Consider the following 13,227-nt stretch of genomic DNA (forward strand, 5'->3'; position numbering starts at 1 on the left):
CATAGGTGACCCACAACTGTCACTTACTCCCTCTAGTTAAGAGGGACTGGAGCTGTCTGCCATAGCTCAGGTTGACAAAGAACTTGAGCTCAGCTCCAATGAGCCATGTGGAATAGAGAGAGTGAAAGGGCTCATTTGATGTGCCTTATGATCTGTAAAATAGCACCTCTGGGTGTTTATTTAAGCAGTAACCAACAGGAAAATTTTTAAGACACTTCAGAGCCTTGGAAAATGTGACTCTCACTCTACAGATACTTAACTGAGAGGACTAACAATAAATGGAACTGAGAGATGTTTTCAGGTTTAACAGTAAACATCTACTGGGTTCTTTGAATCCTACTTTGACCTTCTATTTTAAGTGTAGAAAGCACAGAAAAACATTTTTTAAATGTTTTCTGCATCTCAAACGTAACAGTATTTCTGAGTCTAGCCTAGAAAAAATTGGTATGGGCACCAACAGATGTCCACATGAATCAAAATGAGAGTTTTGTGTATATGTGTGGGCCCTTGGAGTGTCCAGGGAGCCCACCAAAGAAAGTTTTGGTTGCACAAGGGCTCCCGAGTCCCTGAGAGGAAGGGAAAGGAAACCTTGAGGCTGACAATCAGAGCCCCAGCCCCCAGACACTTGAATGATCTTGCTTCATTTCCTGAACCTGAACTTACTTTGTGTTTGGAGTGTTCCTACACTAGTTATAGTCTCTCTAGTTATAAAACTGAATTATCAAGCTATTTCTGCTCTCAAGTTGGCTGAAAGACCTTTCACCTTGGTAGAAAAAAAAAAAAAAGTCCTTTCAATTTGATTTGGGAAGAACTGTAACTGTTAGCCAAGATTGGTGGGAGGAGCATGGGGCTTTCAGGAGCCATCCAGCAGGGCAGGAACCAGGCCCCAGGCAAAGCAAGGTGGTAGAGCCCAGCAGAGCTCAGTGGGAGTGGCAGCAGCATTGGCCATATAGAAACTATGGGAAATGAAAGCCAGAGGGAAGGGGCATAGGCCTTCTTGGCCACACACCTGAGCAGGCTACAATAGGCTAATTGGGCAGACAGAGGGGGCTGGTGGAATGAATGGGGTTGCAGTTCCCAGTCACAATATTAAAATGCAGTTGGGGGAGGTTGGTTTCCATGTATGACAGTGACTGATATGATCTGGGCAAAAAAGAGTAACTTGAGAGAAAATTATTCTAAATCACTTTGCTGCTAATAAAACTTTATTTCAGAGCATGAAGGCCACCTGCACCAGAGAGAGCTACTGATATTCCCACATCCCTAAGTCCAAGCCCATGGTTTAAATCCTATCCCTTCAACTGGAGCTTCTGTGATCCCTGCTGCCTGACCAGCATGACACTCAGTCAAACCTGCACCTGGAAAGTGGGAGCCAGCTCTGAAATGTGATGGAATATAGGTATCCAACAGCAACTGAAAGGAGAAAGGTGGAGAGTGAGAAAGAGGAGTGCTCCAAACTTGGACCATTATCTTCATGTCCTATGTTGATTAAATTAACAAGCGTTGCCCCAAAGAAAAGAACCCATTTTTGCTAACAGTAACTTGCTAACAGTACTGAGGTAGTTTTGGCCTCAGCCCCAGGCAGGGAATTGATTGGTTTCATAAAGAGTCCCTGCCACCAGCCACGTACCTCCCCAGAAGGAGACCGGAATAGAGAGGGAGAAGGTTGTATCTCCCTCTAATCTAAAGATTCAGACTTTGGAGAAAGGCTGTTCTCTATTCCGAGACTGGGTGTGTCTACTGCTTCGGGAGTGGGCTGGATTGGATGGCCTTAAGAGATGCTTTCCTTGCCCAGAATGCCAGAGAAGCCTGGACTAAAGCAGAACTTGCCATCTTGGTTAGACACTTGGTTAATCAGTCTCTTCCTTGGTGCCTCAGCCTACACTCCAGACCCAACTGCCACCAGCACTGACCTGTGTCACAGGAGCAGGAGCAGGAGCATCTGTCTGGAATAAACCATGCAAGATGCTCACACGATTTTTCTCATTGGGGAAAATGTGCTCCCCAGAAAAATCAGTGGAGAGTAGCATTTTGGTAGAATTTTTTAAATTATTCATTTAACAAATGGTTTCTCAGACGCTATGCTGGGCCACAGGAATAGACTGCTACACTTAGACGGTGCCTTCACCTAGCTTACTATTTAAGCACAGATTTGAGAATCTAACTGATCTGACTTCAAATCTAGTTGCTTACCTTTGCAGAACCTCCTCAAGTGTAAAATGAGGACAATAACAACCACCCACAAAGACTTATGGTGAAGGTCAAATGAAATAACCCATGTGAAGTATTTGGCCCTCTGCCTTCACTGAGTAAACAGTAGTTATTGTTAAGATTATTATTTCATAGCCCAGCCGGTGTGGCTCAGGGGTTGAGCATCAACCTGTGAACCAGGAGGTCATGGTTCAATTCCTGGTCAGATCACATGCCCAGGTTGTGGGTTCAGTTTCCAGTGGAGGATGAGCAGGAAGCAGCTGATCAATGATTCTTCCTCATCATTGATGTTTCTATCTCTCTCTCCCTCGCCCTTCCTCTCTGAAATCAACAAAAATATATATATATATATTTTTAAAAGATTATTATTTCATAGAGGCCTCAACCAGCCAGCCCACAGGTCACCGGAGGCTGCTGAAAATGGAGCAATGGACACCAGAAGGCCTTTATCCATAACTAGAGGCCCAGTGCACAAAATTCATGCATGGGGGAGAGGGGTGTCCCTCAGCCCAGCCTGCACCCTCTCCAATCTGGGACCCCTCGAGCCATGTCCAACTGCCCTCTCACAATCCAGGACTGCTGGCTCCCAACCACTCGCCTGCCTGCCTGCTTGATTGCCCCTAAGCGCTTCTGCCTGCCAGCCTGATCTTAACCACTCCCCTGCCAGCCTGATCGACACCTAACTGCTCCCCTGTCAGCCTGATTGCCCCTAACTGCCCTCCCCAGCCAGCCTGGTCACTCCTAACTGTCCTCCCCTGCAGGCCTGGTCGCCCCCAACTGCCCTCCCCTGCAGGCCTGGTCAACCCTAACTGTCCTCCCCTGCAGGCCTGGTCACCCCCAACTGCCCTCCCCTGCAGGCCTGGTCAACCCTAACTGCCCTCCCCTGCAGGCCTGGTCCCCCCCACTGCCCTCCCCTGCCGGCCCAGTCACCCCTAACTGCCGTTCTCTGCCGGCCAGGTTACCCCTAACTGCCCTCCCCTGTAGGCCTGATCACCCCCAACTGCCCCTCCCTTGCAGGCCTGGTCCCTCCCATCTGCCCTCCCCTGCTGGCCTGATCGCCCACAAATGCCCTCCCCTGCCATCCATCTTGTGGTGGCCATCTTGTGTCCACATGGGGGCAGCGATCTTGACCACATGGGGGCGGCCATCTTGTGTGTTAGAGTGATGGTCAATTTGCATATCACTCTTTTATTAGATCGAATAATAAAAGCATAATATGCTGATTAGACCGGACAGCTGAATGACCTTCTGGATGTCCTTCTGGACGAAGCTGCCACAGTGGCGTCCAAGGCAGAGGCAGTTAGGGGCGATCAGGCAGGCAGGCGACCACTTAGGGGCAATCAGGAAGGCAGGCAGAGTGGTTAAGGGTGATCAGTCAGGCAGGGAGTGGTTAGGAGTGATCAGGCAGGCAGGTGAGTGGTTAGGGGCGATCAGGCAGGCAGGCAGGCGAGTGGTTAGGAGCCAGCAATCCTGGATTGTGAGAGGGATGTCTGACTGCCAGCAGTAAGACATCCCCCAAGGGGTCCTGGATTGCAAGAGGGTGCAGGCCAGGCTGAGGGACCCCCCCCCCATGCATGAATTTCGTGCACCAGGTCTCTAGTCTATGTATAAAGGGCCTGGAGCAGATAAGCAGACCCAGCACCTCAAAGTACTGCATCCAGGCTCCAGACAGCACCGCCCCAGAACTCTCTGAAGCTCAACATTCACACTGCAGAAAGGCTGCTGGAAAGAACCCAGCCACCAGCACTGCTGGCAGACTACTGCCCCAGGCAGCACTAACGGCTCCCAGAGGCCTCTGTCAATTGTCCCCTGAACCAAACATAAACATCTCCATGGCTGCCATTCAGTGGACATCCTGTTTACATGGTGAGTGGGGATCTTGGTTGCTTTCCCTCTTCTCTCTTGAAAGGCCATAATTATGTTTACCCAAGTGGAGCAGTAGGTGCCAGCAGGACTGTGAGTTGATTTCCCTGGCTAACACTGCAGACTGCTGGCGGCAGCCCCGCTGACCCCTGCATCCCAGGCGAAGAGCCAGCCCTATGCACACACCAATACTCTCCCTACAAAGATGGCCATTCTTGCTGAGCTGTTTGCTTTCTGTTCACACTGGGATATTCTGAATAATGGTCCAGCAAATGCCAAAATATGCCGGCACTATTCACTTACCAAATAACTGGACAATAAAGGGAAAGGAAGAGTACAGAGCTCTGTGGAAGGCCGCCTGTGTACCACACAATGCACTGTATGTATTTCACATATATTGTTTCAGTTAACCCTGTACAATCCATTGCTCGATTTTTATAGATGAGGAAACTGAAGCACAGGTTAATTCATTTTCATTAGGTCCCTCTGTTAGTAAATGTAGAACTAGAATGTCAAGCTCTGAAGTTTATGTTCTTTCTATTCTAGGGAAAAAAAATATGAATTTTTGAATCCTTATAGTCCTTTATGGAAGCCCAAACAAGTTGTTTTGATCCAGCGATGCCTAGGCTTTTTAATCCTTTTCCCTCCCACTGTAACCAGGGTAACATATTTTCAAATAGTAACCCAATGCATTTTAAATAATGCAGAGTTCCACGTGTAGCATGGTAGTATAAGCTGCTTATAAAGCAACTGTCCCACTGGTAACTCCTATAAACTCTGGGCAAAATATAAAACATAACTAATGCAGATTTTAGAAAGTAAGCAATAGCAGATGGGTTGTGGAGGGAGAATGGATTTGAGATTTGGAGAAGTGTTTAGCCTGGGAGTGAGTTTCTTGGGTTCTGCTGGATTGGTTTGGTTAATAAAGTAGAAGCCAGAGGAGGCCAGAGAGGAAGGGAGTCATCTAATTTGTAGTGTGGGTACATGTGTGCTCTGCTTACCACACATTTTCTCTTAAGAACTCCTGTGGCCCCTCTCAACTCATATGCACCCTACTCACTGCTATGAGGTTGTAGTCTGTGTCTCTAACTTCCTCTGGGGTGTTTCAGGCAGCTTCTATGATGGCCTCCAGGGATCCCTATCCACTCCTTGTATAATGCCCCACTGCCTCCTTGAGTATAAGCTGGGTTTAGTGAATTGCTTCTAGAAAAGAGACAGAAGTGATGGAAGTCACTTCCAAGATTAAGTTTTAGAAAATCATGGCCTCTGTGTCTCTATGTCTCTCTCCCATCTCTCACGCTAGTGGAAACAAGCTACTATGCCATTAGCAGCCTACTGAGCCCATAGGTCAAGGAACTGATGACTCTGGCCAGTGAGGACCTGGGGCCTGCCAACAGCCACATAAGTGAACTTAAAAACAGGTCCTATCCCAGCTGAACCTGGAGATGAATCCAGCCCTGGCCAACACTACTGAGTTCTCATTTCACCTATTGCCTTCTTCTTACCAAATATATTGGGTTGGATCTGCTCTAGGGCTGCTTATTACATTTTTCCATTTCTGATATATATATATTTGGAGGATATTATGCTTATTTTATATCACTGTCTCTCTGATCCACTAATTCTATCTTCCTTTATTATAGGTTGTTCAGCTTGTTATCTTTCTTTTATAGCAGTTGAACTCCTCTAATCCCTTCTCTTCCCCCGCCCCATGAACTCCTCTAATCCCTTCTCCCCCTTCCCCCCACAATGAATATCAGCTATCTTGGTTAACAATATGGCACCCGATGGAAAGGCTAATTAAAGTCACCCAGGTCTTAAGTCAATCCTTTCCTGAGAGTTTAGAAAGGGGAATGGAAGAATGAGACCACTATTTCTGGGCCATTTTAAACTCCACTACCACTACACACAACTACATACACACATCCCCAACCAGGTGGCCCTGCCCTCCAGGAACCTCCCTCTACTTCTACCTGGGGTACTGCAACACTTGGAGAGCTGCATCCCTCATTTGAAATCACCTAGGCGAATTGGGGGGTGGGGTGGGGAATGGGAGGAAGAGAGAGGCAATTCTTGGGAGCCAGAACTCCCACCACTTTTGGTATCAGAAGCTGGGCATTAGCTTTCCCACAGCCTCGAGCTAAAGAAAGGTGGTCATCACTGTGTTCCTGTTCCACAGTGTCTTTAAGGCAGGCAGTGACCAGCTTCCAATTCATTCCCCTTTTAATTTATCCCCAAATACCAGTTTCATTATGTCACTTCCATGATCAACCACCTTCAATGGTTCTCCCTTATCCACTGGATTAAAGGGGAAAAGGCCAGAATACAAGGTCTTCTCTAATCTTCCCTTTTTTCTCAATACTTTCCTATATTTGGCAACCTCAAATTTACTTCTCTGTCCTATCTCTAGTCCTAGATAGCCATCACAGCATGATTTCTTATTCATAGCAGAGGCACAAAAATACACCACTTAATTGATTGCACTAGCCCATAAGCTAATGGTAGTAAAGAAGTGACAAAATAATTGTTCTTGGTTTAGAAAAATAAAACAAGTATCTTGTCATATGCAAACAGAGGACACAATCTACCATCACTGGGATATATGGTAAGCATTTTCACAATGTTGGAAGACAGTTTACAATAAAGTGAGCCAAACTCACTTATTGGATCTCTCTTCAGATCAAGGTGTCATGTTTTCAAGATGTAATAGTGTGCAGCTATGGCACAGGCTTATGAAAGTAACCTCGTGATGTTGATCTCATTAGCAGTATTTTAACTAACAGGAACTAACCTGTGATGATGTAACCTGTCTAAATGATCCAATCTAATAGCTTAGGTTACTGGCCGCAGGACCAATGCAGCAGTTTGCAAATATCATCTCCTATCCTCAATCATGAAAATGTGTCACTTCAATAAGAAAATAGGTGTAAAAATAAAACTGCAATAAACTCATGCATCACAAATAAAATACATGCCTCCTTCCAAAAGGAGAAATAATCAAAACATCCAGGCAGTTGGACTAGATTGCTTTGGATGTTTGCACCATTTGTTTCTGGAACCCAAGTCATTTCCATCTCAGCTTGCCCAAGTGACTGGGAGAGCATAAGAGTTGCCAACCAGGACTTGGACTCTTTAAAAGTCTGTTTGTGCCTGCATGACTAATAGTGCTATGTGTACTAAGGAGGAAATACCAAGCTAACAAGGAAGACCACAAATCCACAAAACTTTAATTTCTAGTCTTGGTAGAAGTTAATCTCTACATTCATGTTTTTGTGTTATGAATTTTCATGACGACTTTAAAGCCTGCGATGGTATTTATGGTAATTTCATTACAAACCTCATCTTCATCTTTTAATTTCTTTCCTATTTATAATTATACAACTGTAATTAAAAGGTATTACTGGACTACTACACATTATCCTAGCTAAAAAGCTTGGCCTGCCAGACTCAATAGTTAAGACATTTCTCTGGCTTCATTTATTTTCTCCATTTTGGAAGACGGTTGGGGAGGGAAGGGAGGCAATGGAGACTTTGGTCATTATAACCTCAAATGCTTTCATCAACTTCTCTTTGTTCTTTAAAAAAAAAATTAGGATTTTTCCAAACACCCCCCCACGCCCACCACCAAATGAAATGTTTTGATGTAATAGTTTCCATTTCAACTTCTCACCACATCTGAAGTGACGCTCATTCAGACTAAGAACATGCAAAGGACTTCAAGGATTGTTGAGACTTGGATTGAGTTCTATCTTCCAGTGGTGCCCCATTGCTCAAAATGTTCCAGAGACTGAGTGCCATAGCTGAGGCACCTCTTAAACTTTCACATTCAGCACAGAGAAGGTACTCATGTATAAAGACTTTCCCCTCATTCCAATGAGGTGTCTCTCACAAGTCCAAGAAAATTATTTGGAGGCCCAGAAACAGCATTCAAAGCTAAGCTTCAGCTGGAAAACAAAACAAAACAAAACAAAAAACAGTGGAGCAAGCTTATAATGAATCACATTCTTAATATCTTCAAAGAAGGTTGAAGCTGTGGAGCCCAGCAGAGTCATTGCCCTCAAGGAGTTTTCAAACTAGCTGCAAAAAAGATGCATATTTGCTGGGGTTTTGCCAACCTACTATCCAATTTTTCAGTGAAGAACTGACACTCTCTCAGCCCATGCTACCCAGATGGGACTGTTAATCATTGTATGCCACCTACTTTAGGCCAAACACACTGAAACAGGCCAATCAAATCACTTTGGGTGAAAGAGTCCTAGAAAAATCTGCCCCTGTTTTGTTTTTTATTATATATTTTCATTGATTTCAGAGAGGAAAGGAGAGGGAGAGAGATAGAAACATCAATGATGAGAGAGCATCATTGATCGGCTCCCTCCTGAGGTTCCCCACTGGGGATCAAGCCCACAACCCGGGCATGTGCCCTTGACTAGAATTGACCTGGGACCCCTCAGTCCACAGGCTGACACTCTATCCACTGAGCCACATATATACAGGGCATTGCCACTGTTTTTATTGTTACTGCTGTAGATGTTGCCTTATGTTGGGTCCAGATTTTCAGACTCCCCCTTCTCTCATGGACTCTTCTTAGGATCCTTTGGGATCTCTTTCTGCCCTTCATTTGAATCATCTTGATCCACTAGAAGGTTCAAACCACAAGTAAAGGTTCCCTTCCCTGAAGCACTTCCTCTGGAGCGAGGGGTAACAACCTGATTTAGAATTAGAGTGATTCTGCAAGTAGCAAAATCTGCTCCAAATGACTAGCTCTCTGTTCCTCGACCAGTGCTTCCCAACCTTAGCTCCACACTGCCACACTGGCATCACTCGGGTTACTTTTGGAACCTCCTAGTGTTCAGGCCACACCCCACCAATTAATCAATTAATCAGAATCTCTTGGGGGGGAGAGCCAGGCATCAGGGTTTGTTCTCCCTCCCAAAAGTATCCCAATTTGCCATACTGTACACGAAGAAGCTACTGGCTACTTTAAAACAGCCAGATTCTCTGTCTCCTTTATTTAACTGGTGCTTGCAACTGTACAATAGACTATTAACATCTTATCTAATAAAGGAGTGATATGCAAATTGACCATCACTCCAACAGACAAGATGGCCATCCCCATATGGTCAAAGATGGCCACCCCCATGTGGACACAAGATGGCCACCACAAGATGGCCAGCAGGAGAGGGCAGTTGGGAGGCACCCGGGCTGCAAGGGAGGGCAGTTGGGAGGGACCAGGCCTGCAGGGGAGGGCAGTTGGGAGGGACCAGGCCTGCAGGAGGGCAGTTGGGGGGGACCAGGCCTGTAGGGGAAGGCAGTTGGGGGTGATCAGGCCAGAAGGGGAGGGCAGTTAGGGGTGACCAGGCCTGCAGGGGAGGGCAGTTGGGGGTGACCAGGCCTGCAGGGGAGGACAATTAGGAGCAACCAGGCAGGCAGGGGAAGGCAGTTAGGAGTGATCAGGCCGGCAGGGGAGGGCCATTAGGGGCAATCGGGCCGGCAGGGGAGCAGTTAGGCATCGATCAGCCTGGCAGGGGAGTGGTTAGGGGATGATCAGGCTGGCAGGCAGAAGAAGTTAGGGGCAATCAAGCAGGCAGGCAGGCAAGCGGTTGGGAGCCAGCAGTCCTGGATTGTGAGAGGGATCCCAGATTGGAGAGGGTGCAGGCTGGGCTGAGGGACACCCCGCCCCCCGTGCATGAATTTTGTGCACCAGGCCTCTAGTATTATCATATGTACTAGTATGCAAATATCTGTCACAATTGGTCATCTTCATGATTTTTCCAGATACATACATACACACACAAACACACGTACTTAAGTATGTATGCACACATACATACCCACATATACGTGTATATATGTGTATGTACATCTGTGTATAATATATGTATATATGTGTGCATGTACCCTATACATTTTTTCTTACTAGTGTCAAGATGTGAGCAGAATTGCAAGTGGACAGAGCTCACAGCAGCAGGTGTGCTTACTGATCCAGTGATGTTATGATTCTTTTTTTTATTTTTTATATTTTATTGATTTTTTACAGAGAGGAAGAGAGAGGGATATAGAGTTAGAAACATCGATGAGAGAGAAACATCGATCAGCTGCCTCTTGCACACCCCCTACTGGGGATGTGCCCGCAACCAAGGTACATGCCCTTGACTGGAATCGAACCTGGGACCCTTGAGTCCGCAGGCCGACGCTCTATCCACTGAGCCAAACCGGTTTCGGCTATGTTATGACTCTTAAATAGAATATAAGTTCATTCACAGAAGTTCTGGTTTATTTGTCTGGTGGCAACTTTGTGCCAGATACTACACTAGCTGCTAGGACTCAGGGGTGACTAAGAGCACACCTAAACTCTGCACTCACAGAGCTATGAGAAGATGGTACACACTCAAATGGCCACGTGAGTGACAGTTACAGCCAATGCCTGTCCTCTAGAGCAGCAGTTGCCAACCTTTCAGACCTCATGGACCACCAGTGGTCTGCGGACCACCAGTTGGCAACTGCTGCTCTAGAGGACAGGAACATGGACTTTAAGAAGAGGCAACAAGGCACCTAGCAGCCTTGAGAGTTGTTCCAGGGGCACCTTCTCACATGGACTCTTTATTAAGAATATTCCCTTCTCGCCTGACCAGTGTGGCTCAGTGGTTGAACATCGACCTATGAACCAGGAGGTCACAGTTCGATTCCTGGTCAGGGCACATACCCAGGTTTCCGGCTCAAACCCCAGTAGAGGGCATGCAGGAGGCAGCCAATCAATGATTCGCTCTCATCATTGGTGTTTCTATCTCTCTCTCCCTCTCCCTTCCTCTCTGAAAACAATAAAAATATACAGTATGTACTGTATATATATTTAAAATGTTCCCTTCTCCATTGCAAAGCAATTTAGAGTCTATTATATAAAGAGAGGCTTTTTTCTGGAGTAACTGTAGGCTCCAAGATAGACTTCTGGAATACTATGCTTTTGGCATAGTAACACTATGAATTACTTTGGAACGGGCTTAATCATCAGCAAACCTTAGCTATGCATTCCACGTTGATCCCTAAGGAACTCATCTGTGGTTTGGTTAACCACAGAGCCAACCAAGTTGTAAACTATCTACAGAGAGCCATGGAGCACAATCTCCCCAGCCTAACAATATTCTTTTTGTTCCCTAGAATTTCAGGAATTCTAAGAATTCCGGGATTAAAACAAACAAACAAACAAAAACCTATGCACACTAGGGATTACCAGTGATGTTTAAAGAAAGCTGTCAAACTTAGAGTCACATCCTCATTCAATTTAACATTCATTGATCACTGACTGTGGATCAAGCTTGTTCTACTAGTATGTGCTGAGAACATTTGTTTATTGAAAGCTTTTCAGGATTTATGTCTTTTCTTCCTATAAGAGAGCAGGTAGTACATTTTTACCTTTTAATCCCTACCCCTACCTAGCACCTTTGGAGCCCACATAGGAACCAGCACCCAGTAGGCATTCAGTAATACTTGTTGAAAAATTTTTATATATTTTTTTGTTTGTATTTTTTAATTGATTAAGTTATTATATATGAGTCCTTATCCCCTCCGTGCCCCCCCCCCCACCCCGGCTCATGCCCTCACCCCCTGGTGTCTGTGTTCATTGGTTATGCTTATATGCATGCATACAAGTCCTTTGGTTGATCTCTCCCCCCTTACCCCCACTGAGGTTTGAGCATCTGAGGTTTGAGCATCTGATCAATGCTTCTCAGTCTCCGGATCTGTTTTTGTTCATATATTTTTTAATACACACACACACACACACACACACACGTTTTATTGTTGATATTATTACAGATGTTTCCTATTTCCTCCCCCCTCCTTCCAGCCTCTACCCACCCCCACCCCCAGGTCTTTACTACCCTATTGCCCATGTCCATGGGCTATGCATATGACTATATAAATTCTTTGGTTTATCTCTTCTCGTACTCCCACCCCACATTGAGGTATGTCAGTCTGTTCCATGCCTCCATGCTTCAGTTCTTACTTTGTTGATCAACTCATTTGTTCATACTTGAAACTTTAAGAACCTTTAGGATACCTGGGTTTCCAGAGGTCCTCTGATGAGGTTTAGATTAGGATGACAACACCATGGGGCCCGGGGCCTTGGAGTTCTTTGGTGGTAGTGGTGGTGGTGATGGTAACAATGTGTATGTTGTCACTCCTTTTCACTCCAAAGAACTTTTTTTTTTAATCTCCAAGCCAACAAATTGTTTGATTAGGAACACTTAAATCTCTTGGTCTAGTCATAGGGTGGGGCTTTGGAAAAAACAGGAACAGAACTTAGAGCTCCTCATAGTTCTTAGTAATTCTCAACAGGCTCAGTACTCTACCCTCAAAAATGTTCTTTGAGGAGTTATGATTCATAATATGACCACCACAGGCTGTAAACGAGATCATGTCATGATGCCCAATATTCAACAGGAGTGATGAGACCAGAGTTACTAGTAAATGTGCATGAAAGTAGATCTCTCTCTCTCTCTCTCTCTCTCTCTCTCTCTCATCTCTCACTCTCTCTCTCTCTCTCTTTCTCTCTCTCTCTCTCTCTCTCATTCTCTCTCTCGCTCTCTCTCTCTCTCTCTCTCTCTCTCTCTCTCTCTCTCGCACGCGCGCGCCCCCCAATCCAGGACTGGTTGGCCTCTCAAACCTTGTGAAGACAAGGAAACCAGTTGATACTTGAATTTGAAGCCTCAGATTCTTGACCTGGCCCCAGGTGGTCGACAGGGACTTGGGTATAAAGCAACTGTTAGACTGAAAGGATGTCTTCTACTGACTCTGTTCATCCCCAAATAAATCAGATTTTTTTTAAACTACAGTGTTGAATTGACAGAGAAAACAACCGTCACATTGTAGGCTTGCCCTTGTCGTTCATGGCTATTCCTCACCAAATCAGGGAATGCCTCAGTGTTCCCATCTACTTACTGTTTAGTCTCACTTGTCAGAGAGAGATGGTTTCCAATGTTTACTTCTTTTCTCTCCCTTTTAAAATTGTTTTTAGCTCTGGCTCGTTTGGCTCAGTGGAAAGAGCGTCAGGCCTGTGGACTAAAGGGTCCTGGGTTCGATTCTGGTCAAGGGCACATGCCCGGGTTGCGGGCTCAATCCCCAGTAGGGGGTGTGCAGGAGGCAGCCGACTAATGA

At 45.7% G+C, this 13,227-nt stretch overlaps 2 long non-coding RNA genes across 5 annotated transcripts in view; both read right to left on the minus strand.

Moving 5' to 3' along the window:
- The window catches only part of LOC114234157 (uncharacterized), a 168,275-nt gene that overhangs the window by 133,191 nt on the left and 21,857 nt on the right, over positions 1-13,227 (minus strand). The window lies entirely within an intron of this gene.
- LOC129149775 (uncharacterized) lies at positions 1,234-12,177 on the minus strand. Its single transcript, XR_008556584.1, has 3 exons — positions 12,131-12,177; positions 7,745-8,018; positions 1,234-1,413 (listed from the first exon to the last, which is right to left on the minus strand). It is a non-coding gene; the product is annotated as an uncharacterized LOC129149775 (long non-coding RNA).

Source organism: Eptesicus fuscus, chromosome 7 (assembly GCF_027574615.1).
Source record: "Eptesicus fuscus isolate TK198812 chromosome 7, DD_ASM_mEF_20220401, whole genome shotgun sequence".
Classification (NCBI taxonomy): Eukaryota; Metazoa; Chordata; class Mammalia; order Chiroptera; family Vespertilionidae; genus Eptesicus; species Eptesicus fuscus.